We start from the raw sequence: 11,870 nt of genomic DNA, 5'->3' as shown, positions 1-11,870 counted from the left end.
ATAAAAATTAGCTCTAACTTTTGTTCTACTTAATATTTTTGCGAAATGTTTTATCTTGAATGTTAGTTAGGTCAAGGCGCGTCGAATAAAATAGATTATTTTAAGTTTTGAAAGTTCGTACAATTTTAATAAATGTGTCATAACTTTTATGAATATTAATTTTTTAACAAAATATTATTCAAAACGTTAATTAGGCCTGTGCGGGTCTAACAAAACATTTATTTTTCAATTTAAAATTTTTAATTTTTTTTCAAAAAAATTTGTATGTCATATTATTGGCAAAAAATGTCACGTGACCTAATTAAACCCAGAATAAAAATTTGCTCTAACTTTTGTTCTACTTAATATTTTTGCGAAATGTTTTATTTTGAATGTTAGTTAGGTCAAGGCGCATCGAATAAAATAGATTATTTTAAGTTTTGAAAATTCGTACAATTTTAATAAATGTGTCATAACTTTTATGAATATTAATTTTTTAACAAAATATTATTCAAAAACGTTAATTAGGCCTGTGCGGGTCTAACAAAACATTTATTTTTCAATTTAAAATTTTTAATTTTTTTTCAAAAAAATTTGTATGTTATATTATTGGCAAAAAATGTCACGTGACCTAATTAAACTCAGAATAAAAATTAGCTCTAACTTTTGTTCTACTTAATATTTTTGCGAAATGTTTTATCTTGAATGTTAGTTAGGTCAAGGCGCGTCGAATAAAATAGATTATTTTAAGTTTTGAAAATTCGTACAATTTTAATAAATGTGTGATAACTTTTATGAATAATAATTTTTTAACAAAATATTATTCAAAAACGTTAATTAGGCCTGTGCGGGTCTAACAAAACAATTATATTTTAATTTAAAATTTTGATTTTTTTTCAAAAAAATTTGTATGGGATATTATTGGCAAAAAATGTCACGTGACCTAATTAACGCCAGAATAAAAATTAGCTCTAACTTTTGTTCTACTTAATATTTTTGCGAAATGTTTTATCTTGAATGTTAGTTAGGTCAAAGCGCGTCGAATAAAATAGATTATTTTAAGTTTTAAAAATTCGTACAATTTTAATAAATGTGTCATAACTTTTATGAATATTAATTTTTTAACAAAATATTTTTCAAAAACGTTAATTAGGCCTGTGCAAGTCTAACAAAACAATTATTTTTTAATTTAAAATTTTTATTTTTTTTAAAAAAAATTTGTATGTTATATTATTGGCAAAAAATGTCACGTGACCTTATTAACGCCAGAATAAAAATTAGCTCTAACTTTTGTTCTACTTAATATTTTTGCGAAATGTTTTATCTTGAATGTTAGTTAGGTCAAGGCGCGTCGAATAAAATAGATTATTTTAAGTTTTGAAAATTCGTACAATTTTAATAAATGTGTCATAACTTTTATGAATATTAATTTTTTAACAAAATATTATTCAAAACGTTAATTAGGCCTGTGCGGGTCTAACAAAACATTTATTTTTCAATTTAAAATTTTTAATTTTTTTTCAAAAAAATGTGTATGTCATATTATTGGCAAAAAATGTCACGTGACCTAATTAAACCCAGAATAAAAATTTGCTCTAACTTTTGTTCTACTTAATATTTTTGCGAAATGTTTTATCTTGAATGTTAGTTAGGTCAAGGCGCGTCGAATAAAATAGATTATTTTAAGTTTTGAAAATTCGTACAATTTTAATAAATGTGTCATAACTTTTATGAATAATAATTTTTTAACAAAATATTTTTCAAAAACGTTAATTAGGCCTGTGCAGGTCTAACAAAACAATTATTTTTTAATTTAAAATTTTTATTTTTTTTCAAAAAAATTTGTATGTCATATTATTGGCAAAAAATGTCACGTGACCTAATTAACGCCAGAATAAAAATTAGCTCTAACTTTTGTTCTACTTAATATTTTTGCGAAATGTTTTATCTTGAATGTTAGTTAGGTCAAGGCGCGTCGAATAAAATAAATTATTTTAAGTTTTGAAAATTCGTACAATTTTAATAAATGTGTCATAACTTTTATGAATATTAATTTTTTAACAAAATATTTTTCAAAAACGTTAATTAGGCCTGTGCAGGTCTAACAAAACAATTATTTTTCAATTTAAAATTTTTGATTTTTTTTCAAAAAAATTTGTATGTCATATTATTGGCAAAAAATGTCACGTGACCTAATTAACGCCAAAATAAAAATTAGCTCTAACTTTTGTTCTACTTGATATTTTTGCAAAATGTTTTATCTTGAATGTTAGTTAGGTCAAGGCGCGTCGAATAAAATAAATTATTTTAAGTTTTAAAAATTCGTACAATTTTAATAAATGTGTCATAACTTTTATGAATATTAATTTTTTAACAAAATATTTTTTAAAAACGTTAATTAGGCCTGTGCGGGTAACAAAACAATTATTTTTCAATTTAAATTTTTAAATTTTTTAAAAAAAAATTTGTATGTCTTATTATTGGCAAAAAATGTCACGTGACCCAATTAAACCCAGAATAAAAATTTGCTCTAACTTTTGTTCTACTTAATATTTTTGCGAAATGTTTTATCTTGAATGTTAGTTAGGTCAAGGCGCGTCGAATAAAATAGATTATTTTAAGTTTTGAAAATTCGTACAATTTTAATAAATGTGTCATAACTTTTATGAATATTAATTTTTTAACAAAATATTATTCAAAAACGTTAATTAGGCCTGTGCGGGTCTAACAAAACAATTATTTTTCAATTTAAAATTTTTAATTTAAAAAAAAAAAAATGTGTATGTCATATTATTGGCAAAAAATGTCACGTGACCTAATTAAACCCAGAATAAAAATTAGCTCTAACTTTTGTTCTACTTAATATTTTTGCGAAATGTTTTATCTTGAATGTTAGTTAGGTCAAAGCGCGTCGAATAAAATAGATTATTTTAAGTTTTAAAAATTCGTACAATTTTAATAAATGTGTCATAACTTTTATGAATATTAATTTTTTAACAAAATATTTTTCAAAAACGTTAATTAGGCCTGTGCAGGTCTAACAAAACAATTATTTTTTAATTTAAAATTTTTATTTTTTTTTAAAAAAATTTGTATGTTATATTATTGGCAAAAAATGTCACGTGACCTTATTAACGCCAGAATAAAAATTAGCTCTAACTTTTGTTCTACTTAATATTTTTGCGAAATGTTTTATCTTGAATGTTAGTTAGGTCAAGGCGCGTCGAATAAAATAGATTATTTTAAGTTTTGAAAATTCGTACAATTTTAATAAATGTGTCATAACTTTTATGAATATTAATTTTTTAACAAAATATTATTCAAAACGTTAATTAGGCCTGTGCGGGTCTAACAAAACATTTATTTTTCAATTTAAAATTTTTAATTTTTTTTCAAAAAAATGTGTATGTCATATTATTGGCAAAAAATGTCACGTGACCTAATTAAACCCAGAATAAAAATTTGCTCTAACTTTTGTTCTACTTAATATTTTTGCGAAATGTTTTATCTTGAATGTTAGTTAGGTCAAGGCGCGTCGAATAAAATAGATTATTTTAAGTTTTGAAAATTCGTACAATTTTAATAAATGTGTCATAACTTTTATGAATAATAATTTTTTAACAAAATATTTTTCAAAAACGTTAATTAGGCCTGTGCAGGTCTAACAAAACAATTATTTTTTAATTTAAAATTTTTATTTTTTTTCAAAAAAATTTGTATGTCATATTATTGGCAAAAAATGTCACGTGACCTAATTAACGCCAGAATAAAAATTAGCTCTAACTTTTGTTCTACTTAATATTTTTGCGAAATGTTTTATCTTGAATGTTAGTTAGGTCAAGGCGCGTCGAATAAAATAAATTATTTTAAGTTTTGAAAATTCGTACAATTTTAATAAATGTGTCATAACTTTTATGAATATTAATTTTTTAACAAAATATTTTTCAAAAACGTTAATTAGGCCTGTGCAGGTCTAACAAAACAATTATTTTTCAATTTAAAATTTTTGATTTTTTTTCAAAAAAATTTGTATGTCATATTATTGGCAAAAAATGTCACGTGACCTAATTAACGCAGAATAAAAATTAGCTCTAACTTTTGTTCTACTTAATATTTTTGCGAAATGTTTTATTTTGAATGTTAGTTAGGTCAAGACGCGTCAAATAAAATAGATTATTTTAAGTTTTGAAAATTCGTACAATTTTAATAAATGTGTCATAACTTTTATGAATATTAATTTTTTAACAAAATATTTTTTAAAAACGTTAGTTAGGCCTGTGCAGGTCTAACAAAACAATTATTTTTCAATTTAAAAATTTTATTTTTTTAAAAAAAAATTGTATGGGATATTATTGGCAAAAAATGTCACGTGACCTAATTAAACCCAGAATAAAAATTAGCTCTAACTTATGTTCTACTTAATATTTTTGCGAAATGTTTTATCTTGAATGTTAGTTAGGTCAAGGCGCGTCGAATAAAATAAATTATTTTAAGTTTTGAAAATTCGTACAATTTTAATAAATGTGTCATAACTTTTATGAATATTAATTTTTTAACAAAATATTTTTTAAAAACGTTAATTAGGCCTGTACAGGTCTAACAAAACAATTATTTTTCAATTTAAAATTTTTGATTTTTTTAAAAAAAAATTTGTATGTCATATTATTGGCAAAAAATGTCACGTGACCTAATTAACGCCAGAATAAAAATTAGCTCTAACTTTTTTTCTACTTCATATTTTTGCAAAATGTTTTATCTTAAATGTTAGTTAGGTCAAGGCCCGTCGAATAAAATAGATTATTTTAAGTTTTGAAAATTCGTACAATTTTAATAAATGTGTCATAACTTTTATGAATATTAATTTTTTAACAAAATATTATTCAAAAACGTTAATTAGGCCTGTGCGGGTCTAACAAAACATTTATTTTTCAATTTAAAATTTTTAATTTTTTTAAAAAAAAATTTGTATGGGATATTAGTGGCAAAAAATGTCACGTGACCTAATTAAACCCAGAATAAAAATTAGCTCTAACTTTTGTTCTACTTAATATTTTTGCGAAATGTTTTATCTTGAATGTTAGTTAGGTCAAGGCGCGTCGAATAAAATAGATTATTTTAAGTTTTAAAAATTCGTACAATTTTAATAAATGTGTCATCACTTTTATGAATATTAATATTTTAACAAAATATTTTTTAAAAACGTTAATTAGGCCTGTGCGGGTCTAACAAAACAATTATTTTTCAATTTAAAATTTTTGATTTTTTTTCAAAAAAATTTGTATGTCATATTATTGGCAAAAAATGTCACGTGACCTAATTAACGCCAAAATAAAAATTAGCTCTAACTTTTGTTCTACTTGATATTTTTGCAAAATGTTTTATCTTGAATGTTAGTTAGGTCAAGGCGCGTCGAATAAAATAAATTATTTTAAGTTTTAAAAATTCGTACAATTTTAATAAATGTGTCATAACTTTTATGAATATTAATTTTTTAACAAAATATTTTTTAAAAACGTTAATTAGGCCTGTGCGGGTAACAAAACAATTATTTTTCAATTTAAATTTTTAAATTTTTTAATAAAAAATTTGTATGTCTTATTATTGGCAAAAAATGTCACGTGACCCAATTAAACCCAGAATAAAAATTTGCTCTAACTTTTGTTCTACTTAATATTTTTGCGAAATGTTTTATCTTGAATGTTAGTTAGGTCAAGGCGCGTCGAATAAAATAGATTATTTTAAGTTTTGAAAATTCGTACAATTTTAATAAATGTGTCATAACTTTTATGAATATTAATTTTTTAACAAAATATCATTCAAAAACGTTAATTAGGCCTGTGCGGGTCTAACAAAACAATTATTTTTCAATTTAAAATTTTTAATTTAAAAAAAAAAAAATGTGTATGTCATATTATTGGCAAAAAATGTCACGTGACCTAATTAAACCCAGAATAAAAATTAGCTCTAACTTTTGTTCTACTTGATATTTTTGCGAAATGTTTTATCTTGAATGTTAGTTAGGTCAAGGCGCGTCGAATAAAATAAATTATTTTAAGTTTTGAAAATTCGTACAATTTTAATAAATGTGTCATAACTTTTATGAATATTAATTTTTTAACAAAATATTTTTCAAAAACGTTAATTAGGCCTGTGCAGGTCTAACAAAACAATTATTTTTCAATTGAAAATTTTTGATTTTTTTTCAAAAAATTCGTATGTCATATTATTGGCAAAAAATGTCACGTGACCTAATTAAACCCAGAATAAAAATTAGCTATAACTTTTGTTCCATTTGATATTCTTATTAACTCTCTTTTTCGGAATCGAACCCGAATCGTTCACTTCATACTTGAAAATACTAACTGCTAACCCACGGCGGTCATTGCTGAACGTTACAATGTTGCAACTATATCTTTAATTTGAAAAAAAATTTAAACAAAAAAAAAATAAGATGCTTGGGAAACTTTTATTTTACGAAGCAAGTTGTGAAATATATAAAATGTGTAAGTAGAAGAAAAAAAGCAAAACAACGAAACTAACAAAATTATATTTTATAATTTGAAATCAATCAGATGACATCATGACTGATTCAATGCCGCTCGAATCCTTTCAGCGGGGGTCCCCCCGTTTTGATCCCAAATGTCTCCAATGTAAAACGGACATTTCTTATCACTCCCACAAGCCACCGACGTCATCACTCGTTCGTATATTCCTCTTCGTTTTGCACTCATGTCTTCAAGAGGAGAAATTCCAGCGACTATAATTGTTACGTCACGAGCACGCGATTTTTTATACAGCGAGTTAAGTACAAAACCTAAAAAACAAAACATGCTTACGTGAAAAAAAGTCACGTGACCTAATTAAACCCAGAATAAAATTAGCTCTAACTTTTGTTCTACTTAATATTTTCGCAAAATGTTTCATCTTGAATGTTAGTTAGGTCAAGGCACGTCGAATAAAATAGATTATTTTAAGTTTTGAAAATTCGTACAATTTTAATAAATGTGTCATAACTTTTATGAATATTAATTTTTTAACAAAATATATCTCAAACACGTTAATTAGGCCTGTGCGGGTCTAACAAAACAATTATTTTTCGATTTAAATTTTTTTTTTAAATTTGTATGCAATATTATTGGCAAAAAAATCACGTGACCTAATTGAATCCAAATAAAAATTAGCTGTAACTTTTGTTTCACTGAATATTTTCGCTAATTTTTTTTATTTTGAGTATGGGTAAGGCCAGTGCGCGTATAATTGAATATAAAATTAAAAATTTTGAATTAAACTTTGGTTGAGTATTAGTATTTTTATAAAATATTTTTTAAACACGTTGAATAAACCTGTGCTGTTATATTAAAACAATATTTTTTTTATTTGAAATTTAAATTATTTAAAAAAAAATTGTATGCTGTATTATTGGCTGAAAAATTCACGTGACCTAATTAAACACAAAATAAAAGCTTGCATATTTTTTTCTGCCTCCCATTAACGTGAAATGTTTTATCTTAAAGTTAGTTTGGTTAATGCAAGCTAAATATAAAAAAGAATTTAAAATTTTGCGGTTCTGTGTATGTTTATGTTTTCTATGACGTCACACTAGTGACATGCAACTACTTACTACTTGGTCTCGTGAAGGAGGGCGTAAAGCTCATAAATGCTACGATGACGTCACGACGACCTCCGACCCGAGGTTGATCGAAGTTTTGCATTGAACACTGGAGGGCAAGATCAAACCAAAACATACCGCAGAGGTATGGGAGGGGATCCACCTAAATCAAAATTTTATTTTTATACCTAGGTTTAAAATTTAAATTTATTTAAATTAAACTCAACTAACAAATATTTGCAAACATCCTTTTTAAAAAAAACTAAACATCATGACGTCACACTTTTTGACGTCATATAAACACCAAAAACTTGAATTATGACGTAACACTTTATCGAAAATAACTTTGGTATTATGACGTAACACTTTATCGAAAATAACTTTGTTATTATGACGTAACACTTACATAAGTAGCGATAAAGTCCTTGTGAGGCTGGGTCAAATTCTTAAGGAGGTGAAAGTTTCTTCCACTAGATGGCGAACATATCTCGCTGTAAAGTTGAATTCCCACGTGACTTTCGGAATCCGACACACTGCGCCACCCCGTGACAAATCTAAAAAGGACGTAATACAGTTTTAGAAAACGAATTTTCAATTAATAATGTAACACACTTATTATTTAAAAAAAAAAGTTGAAATATTTTATTAAAAATTACTCCGAGATGAAATCTTTGACTTGGAGATAGTTTGGAGTTGTTTGATTGTTTTGATCTTGTGACGTCACAGGAACGTCAATGTTTTGACGCGAAAGTGATCGACAATCGTCGACGTAATTTGTGGAATCAACAAGAAACATTAAATTTACGTCATCATCTGTAAATAAATAAAATTTTAGTGATGACATCACAACATAAATTGTATATACATATGACGTCATAGTTACCGCATGGTTGAACATTAAGACAGGGTGAAGTTTGAACCAAACATTTCGTGGGCACTGATTGGTTGTCGGGGCAAACTCTCCGCCATGTTTGTATTCCTCCGCCACATTTACATTCGGTGGTTTTCCAATTGGACCAATTCTGTTAAAAAATAGGAGTTTTGGTTTGCTAAACACAAACTTGAATATATTTAAAAATTATTAACAAAGAAAATTGTAATGTTTTACTATTTATTGATAACAAAAAACAATTTTGAATTTGATAGACAACATAACAGTTAATAAGCAACTATGTAAAATTTAATAAATTCGGAACTCTGAAAAATTAAATTAATATGCAACCCTGAAAAATTTAATTATTTGGCAACCCTGAAAAATTTAATTATTTGGTATCCCTGAAAAATTTAATTAATTGGCATCCCTGCAAAATAAATTGACAACATTTTAATGAATTGGCAACTCTCACCTGACAAATATTCTGATTGCAAGTTCGCGTTTGCGTTTCCGACCCCTCGCATTGTGACGTAATAATACAAGGACGCGTTCGTGTTTGAGTTTCTTGCTCGCAGGAAAGTGAACATTCCGTCCAATCGCCCCATTCACCCCACCCTCTACCAGTTTCCCCCGCTTCGGGGGTTAAAATCATCTGGGTTTTCATCACGGTGTTTGCTGTAGTGGTCGTGTCCAAAAGGGTTGAACTTGATGTTGTTGGGTTGCTTAAAGTGGTCGTGTCCTCATTTTGTGACGAACAATTTGTTTCGGTTTCACAAGGCATCGTCTCCAATGAGCAACGAAGAGGTTCTATTACGTCATAAATATGTTGTTACAAAATTACGATTGTTATCTTTAAAAACAAGCATAGTCTCCTTGAATTTCAATCCAAATTAATTAATTTTTATTATTTTAATATTTGTATTATGACGTCATACCTGTTCGACTTCGCTTTACGAGACAAGTTCTCGTCATTCTTCGTTCGGCAATTTTCTTGTCTTTATCCTCACACCGCACCAAACAACCCGTCACGCTCCATCGCGTCCACGTGGCGCACATGTCAGTGTTGCAGGTTGACATTTCTCGGTTGCAAATTTCAACGTTGCTACAAATAATTGGAAACACTGGATTAATTTGTTGGAAACACTTAAACCAATTAAATTAAAAAATTAATTACTTTGCACAAATTTGAAATCTCATTCGAGTTCCTGGACCACAACTTTGCGAACATCCAGACCAATCTGTCCATTCTGACGTCATTGATCGTGTTTGTGACGTAGTTGTGGTTGGTTGTGACGTAGTTGTAGTTGGTTGTGACGTAGTTGTAGTTGGTTGTGACGTAGTTGTAGTTGGTTGTGACGTAGTTGTAGTTGGTTGTGACGTAGTTGTCGTTGGTTGTGGCGTAGTTGTAGTTGGTTGTGACGTAGTAGCCTCCTGCAACGTAATTGCTTGCTGTGAAGTTAATGACGCAATATCGACAACGGTATTTTGTGACGTCACATCCGTTGTACAAGTCGGGCACGGGAGGGAACGAACACTGCACCTTAAAACATTGCTTCGTTCTTCTTCGTTTTCTGGCACTCTAGCACCCAGTTGCGAGCATCTACGAGTTGATCTTCGCAGAACTTTAACGCCGCTAGATGATGAGCAAGAGCAGCGAGAAAATGGAGTCCACGACGACCACGTTTGACAAAAGTATTCATTGCAAGGTCTCGTTTCATACACTAAAGCGCTTACGACGCTCAGACTAGTCGTGAATCCTTTAATAACACATCTCCTGACGTCAACACTATCTCCATCTGATATACAACGACGAAATCTAAAAACGACGAAATCCATTTTAAAATTGTTTTGAGTGCCCTATCTACTAAAATCTTTTTAATAAAATTTTTTACATGTTAACAACAAAAACCGAAAACTTAAAGTTTCCAAAATATCAATAAAATGTAAAATTATAAAGAACAAAAGCAATTTAAACAGTGAAGCAACTAGACCAACTACCTGTATGTCCTGGATGCTGAACACGTGGTTCTGCAACTTGCCCAATTTGTCCAACTTGACCAAAATGTTGTCTCACATTCAGTTGAAGTACAAGAAGTAACTCTCTGCGTGCAAGATCGAAGATCGCTTCTTCGTCCATCGAGGCATTGTCTAATTGGGAAAATTGGATTAAATTTGATAAACACCAAAATATTTTAGTTTGGTTGTATTTATGTTATATTGTCAAACTAAAACTTAAGGTCGTGGGTTAAATCCCCACTGCTACCTGCTTAAATGTTGTAGCAATTTTTGGGTTGGAACTTAGGTATTGGGTTTAATCCTACCACTGGCATGTTGTAGCATACTTGGGTAAGACTTAAGACCTTGGGTTTGATTCCTACTGCTGGCATGTTTTAACTTTGTCAAGTTAAACAGAACAAAATATCTGCAACAAACTGAAAAAAGTTACCTTGTTGTGGTCGTGAACCCTACTGCGCCGCAAGTGGCAGAACACGTGGAGTTGACCCATGGACCCCAAACTCGACACAAGTTCGCGTTGCACGTTTCAGTCCTGGTCGATTCAGTCCCGCATAAGCTCGGGCGTACAACCGAGTCTGCGGGTGAAACGAAAAAATTATATTTGTGTAATAACAATGGATTTAAGCCTAAACTGACGTCATAATAACATTAAAAAAAATATTTAGAAATTTTCAAACCTCCAGATTGACAAGTTCTAGTTTTTGTTTGAGTTCCAGGCGAGCATTGTGACGTACATAAGCCCCATGTCCCCCATGCTGTCCACTGATTGGTCGGTTTACTTTCTTGAATTATTTCTAGAATGTAAAAAACAATTATGAAAAAATTTATTAATTTAATTTTGGAAATTTTTTACTGTCAGTCGTATTCGAACCCCAAACCTTTGCGGCTGTAGCATTGGAGCGAGGAATAGTCGTAACAACAACCAACTCTGAGGCAGGTGTAAGAAAAATAATAAAAGCCACAACTGCGCCTCTCAGTGGTGGGAACGTCACAAGTAAATCTGCTGCAAGCTAAAAAAATAATAATTCAATACAGACCGCTTTATACTAAGTTTTAGAAAGTTGTTAATTACTAATTATTAATTAATTTAAAATTAAAACCGTGACGAACAAAAATGTCAAGGGACTAAAATAAGTTTATTTTTGTATTTAGATTTCGGGTTAATTTACAGTTTATTATTTTAATTAATATTTCGTTCTTCTTACTAAAGTTAAGTTTGGTAACGTGAAATATTTGTTTAATGTCAAATCTATTTTTAATCGTTGAAATAACACGAAAATTCGCGTTTTCTTACTGAGAAATTGGTTGGTAAAATATTTTAATTAATTATCTTGCAAGCGCGGTGTTTGTTTTTTATTGTGACGTCATATTCAAGGTAATTTATCAATTTTA

This window comes from Corella eumyota, chromosome 1 (assembly GCF_963082875.1).
Source record: "Corella eumyota chromosome 1, kaCorEumy4.1, whole genome shotgun sequence".
Lineage (NCBI taxonomy): Eukaryota > Metazoa > Chordata > Ascidiacea > Phlebobranchia > Corellidae > Corella > Corella eumyota.
Note: the sequence above shows the minus strand (reverse complement) of the source record.